Source organism: Mesoplodon densirostris, chromosome 15, assembly GCF_025265405.1.
Source record: "Mesoplodon densirostris isolate mMesDen1 chromosome 15, mMesDen1 primary haplotype, whole genome shotgun sequence".
Lineage (NCBI taxonomy): Eukaryota > Metazoa > Chordata > Mammalia > Artiodactyla > Ziphiidae > Mesoplodon > Mesoplodon densirostris.
In genome coordinates, this window is record NC_082675.1 from 3,317,349 (window position 1) to 3,322,664 (window position 5,316).

Sequence of the window (5,316 nt, forward strand, 5' to 3'; positions counted from 1 at the left end):
AGCCACAACTGCTGAAGCCCATGCGCCTAGAGCCCGTGCTCTGCAACAAGAGAAGCTGCCATAATGAGAAGCCCACGCTCCACAACGAAGAGCAGCCTCCGCTCGCCACAACTAGAGAAAGCTCGCGTGCAGCAACGAAGACCCAATGCAGCCAGAAATAAATAAATAAATAAATAAATAAATAAATAAATAAATAAACTAATTAGGAAAAAAAGGAACCTACTGAATAGCACAGGGAACTCTATTCAATACTCTGTAGTGACCTAGATGGGAAAAGAATCTAAGAAAGAGTGGCTATATGTACGTAAATAACAGACTGACTTTGCTGGACAGCAGAAATGAACACAACATTGTAAATCAACTATACTCCAATTTAAAAAATTTTAGAAAAATAAAAGAGGCAAGGATCTAGAAAAGAAATTTGGTTTAGAAATAAAAAAATTATTTATTTGACTTGAAAATAAAATAAATAAAGGGAGGCACAAGGAATCTGTACATTGTTAAAATTCATAGAACTCTACACAAAAAGGAAGCCAACTTTATTTTTGTCCAATTTTAAGAATTAAATTTATTTTAAACATCATCACTCTTGCACAAATGCTATCCTGACTACCCATGCACCATGAGAGGGAAGCTAGAGTGCCCTTTAAGGAGAGGAATTTCCTAGTCACAAGGTATCACATCTTTACTTTTAATATTTTCTGCCAAACTGCACTCCAAAGTAGCTATACCTGTGGGATTTTCTTAAGGGCAACATAGCCCTAGAGATGTTTCCTACCATGGAGTCGATGGAAAACCTCCACAAAGAATTGAAAATCCATATCCTAGGAATCTTACAATGTCCCCAATCTATATTCCAAACCGCTGTCCTTTCTTTTCACTGGTGTAAATTCACAGCACAGGAACAGGGTGGGATATAAAACAGTAAAAAGGGAATTCGAGCAGAAGTTTTAAAACTCACATACCTACAGGAAACAGAAATTAATAAAGACATAATGATAAGGACAGCAAACACTCACATAGTGCTTTCAAGGTGCCAAGCACTGGACAAGTCACTTTGCATGTCGTAAGTTACTGGATTCTCACAACAAACCTGTATAGTAAGTTACCTTCATATTCCCATTTTACAGATGAGGAAACCGAAGCATAAGGAGATTGAGAAGTATACCTGCTATTACAGCTAGAAAGTGGCACATCCAGGGCTCAGTTCAAAGCAGTCTGGCTGCAGAAGGAGGACCTTAAACGTATGCAGTCAGCCAGGAGCTAGAATCCTGACATTCCAGGGTGATCCAGTTTGGTTTTCAACACTGCAACTGACAACAGGAGTCAGAACCAAGCGGCGAGGATGCAAGCATGCACCCCCCAGAAGCAGCAGCCGAGAGTCACTGCAGCACATTGCTGCCCTTGAGGAAGGCACACTCAGCATCAACAGATGTCTCATTTTCTGGAAAGGGGCCAAAATTGGGATTTCTTTATGAAATGTCCCAATTTTAAAGTTTTGGCTCAGCTTGGCTTTAATAACTGTATAGATCACATTACTACCTCTGAGTTAGAACTAGTTAAGACAATTTGATGCTTGAAAAGGTTGACCCTAACATGGCCAGCATCTTTGTGATTCTTTTAGATCCAGCCTGAAGAGCCCACCCAAGTTCACTCTGTTTTGTTTATCTATTATTGCATAACAAAACCACACCAAATGTCAGTGACTTGGAATGAAAATGGATGGCTTATTTTTTACTATTAGGTATTGTTATTATTAATTGTAATATATGATAGTTTATGAATTATGATTTATTGTAATGATTTGTTAATTATTATAATTGTTGCTCAGGAATCTGTGGCGCTGTTGACCTAAGCCACGCTCACTGACTGTGGCTGGGCTCGCCCATGTATCTGTGGTCACCTGTGGGCCGGATGGTCTAGGGTGGCCCCAGCTGGAATAGCTCTTCTCTGTCCCACCAAGGCTCTCATCCTCCAGCAGGCTAGCCTGGGCTTATTTACGTAGCGGTTCTGCAGGTTTCTAAGAAAACGATCAGAAGCATGCAACACTTCTTGGGTCCAGACTCAGGACTCATAAGACACTGGTTCTGTTGCATTCTATTGGCCAAAGCAAGTCAAAAGGCCAGACTGATTCCCACCCAGGGGTAGGAAAACAGACTCTCGATGAGTATTGGCAAGACACTGGGGTCAACTTTGCAGCCCTCCCACCTCCTCTTTCTGGGCTCCTCTCCTAAACTATTGCTGATTGTTTTAATGAAAGACAGTGTGGAAAAACAACAAGTAGGCTATTAAGGGGCTTCCCTGGTGGTCCAGTGGTTAAGACTCTGCGTTTCCACTGCAGGGGGCATGGGTTCAATCCCTGGTTGGGGAACTAAGATCCTGCATGCTGCATAGTATGGCAAAAAAATAAAAAAATAAATAAAAATGTTAAAAAAGAAGAGCTGTTAAATGAAATGGTTTATTGACACCTGATAAATTCCGGCTGTTCAGGCCCAATTTTAATCTTTGCTCCTATTCCCAGGGAAATAGTCTTCTAAGGAAGCTGAAATTAGAAGCCCGACACCATTGGGAGTTAATTCTATAGATAGCACTCCTTGAAAATAATGAAAAAAGTGAATAGGTTTAACTACAATACAATTTCAGTGATGTATTAACACCATAACCCTCCAGAGAAAGCTTTTACTACCTTCTGCCTAGAATGTGTAGATTTATACTAATGTAATAAAACAGGACCTGAAACAAAGGAAGAACTATATAAGTGCAAGCTATCACTATTATCACTCATAAATTCCACAGAATCTTACTAAGACCCTACTTAGTGCCAGATGGCACAAATGTGCATTGTAGTGAGACAGGCTGGGGGCTGGGACACTTTGCTGCAGTGCTTTCACCTAGACAAATGTCTCCCCAAGCAATAAAATACAAAGAAGTTATAAGGGACTAAAATTAACTGCGTGCATGCATAGTTGGGGCAAGTTATGGACAACAAGATACAAAAAGACCAAAACAAAAAAAACCCCAACCGTCGCTTCTGAAGAGCTGGGAGCAAAAACAGGGCACTGTGCATGTGCCCTGCACACAACACCACAAAGGGTGGGCAGACTACTTAAGTCATCCCTCCGGCCTGACCCCTGGACACACCCTTACCCTCATCCCATATAAGGAACGGGTTCGCCCTGCGTCGGGGAGCCAGCAAGGGAACCTGTACTGGTTCTCACTCCCCACTGCTGCAGCAGGGGCCCCAACTAAGCCTTGCCTGAATTTCTTCTCGGGCCTCTGATCAATTTGTTTTGATTGGGGAAGGCCCAGAACCCTGGTTGGTATCAGTAGGATTTAATCAATGTTCTCTGAGTAGTAATTAGCTGATCACTTTGCCACCTGATTCTCAAAACGACACATTCACAGGACGGACGTGGAATAAACGGATTTGCAGAAGCCAGGAATGGGGATGAATCAAATTAGCTCTACGTTTCTGTCCCCTCCCCCAACTCTCAACTTAGATGCTGTAGTAAATGGAATATGACCCACCCCCCAACCAAAAGAAGTCCACAGCCTAATCCGTGGAGCCTGTGGATTTGTTACCTTTTATAGCAAAGGAGACTTTGCAGGTATGATTCAGTTAAGGGTCCTGAGATGGGGAGAAGCTCCTGGATCATCCAGGTGGGTTCAGTGTCATCACAAATTCTTACAAGAGGGAAATAGAAGAGTCATAGTGAGAGATGTGAGGACAGAAGCAGAGGGCAGAGAGTGAGATTTGAAGATATTATGCTGTAGGTTTGAAGATGGAGGAAGGGGCCATGAGCCCCCCGCCCATGCTATATGCACCGCCATGTTTACTGCAGCTTTATTTACAATAACCAAGATATGCAAGCAACCTAAGTGTCCATCACTAGATGCATAGGTAAAGAAGGTGTGAGATACACACACACACACACACACGCACACAATGGAATACTACTCCACCATAAAAAGATGAAATCTTACCATTTGGGACAACATGGATGGACCTTGAGGGCATTATGCTAAGTGAAATAAGTCAGATGGAGAAAGACAAATACCATATGATTTCACTCATGTGCGGACTCTAAAAGGAAAAGAAAAGAAAAGAAAGAAAAGAAAAGGGAAAGAAACAAACCAAACAAACACACAGATACAGAGAACAGAGCAGTAGAGTTATCAGAGGGGAAGGGGCGGGGAGGGGAGGGCAAACTGGGTAAAGGGGGTCAACGGTGTGGTGACAGATGGAAACTAAACTTTTGGCCTATTGAGTAACTCCCCAGTTTCTCTCTTTTCAGGATCTTATCTCCCCAACCAGGGATTGAACCCAGGCCCCCTGCAGTGAAAGCACCGAGTCCTAACCACTGGATCACCAGGGAAGTCCTGGAAACTAAACGTTCGGTGGTGAGCACTCTGCAGTGTATACAGAAGTGAAAATATAATGTTGTACATGGGAAACGTATATAATGTTATAAACAGTGTGACCTCGATAAAGTGTTACAAATACAAAAACAAAAAAAAAAGCCTTGATTCCTAGGGAAATTCAAACATATTTTTAAAAATATTTATTTATTTATTTGGTTGCACCAGGTCTTAGTTGCGGCATGTGGGATCTTAGTTCCCCGACCAGGGATCAAACCCGGGTCCCCTGCATTGGGAGCGTGGGGTCTTAATCACTGGACCACCAGGGAAGTCCTCCTTCAAACATATTTTTAAAGGTCTGTTTAAAAGACATAGGGGCTTCCCTGGTGGCGCAGTGGTTGGGAGTCCACCTGCCGATGCAGGGGACGTGGGTTTGTGCCCCGGTCTGGCAGGATCCCACGTGCCACGGAGCAGCTGGGCCCGTGAGCCGTGGCCGCTAAGCCTGCACATCTGGAGCCTATGCTCCGCAGCGGGAGAGGCCACAACAGTGAGAGGCCCGCGTACCACACACACACACAAAAGACATAGTAGCTGGTGTCCATGTAACATATTTCCATTTCATATTGAATCCAAAGAGAGGGGAAGAAAGATAGCTTCTATAAGCCGATGGGCAACATTTCTCTGTGAAAGTCTTAGAGATACGTGTGCATGTGTGTGCATGTATGGGCATGTCGGCACACATAAATTTTGATGGATCGCTTAACGTTCGATTAAAGTGACTGCTTCTCATTTTATTTCCCCAGGGCCCCAGTAATAATTTGGGCCTTTCTGTGGCACAAGTAATCTCTGAAAATGGTTCAGACCCCATCAGATGTCAGCTAATGCTTGATTAAGTTAAGCTTAAACGATAAAATAACCTTTATCTAGAAGGGTGATTATGCAAGTCAAAGATGTGTC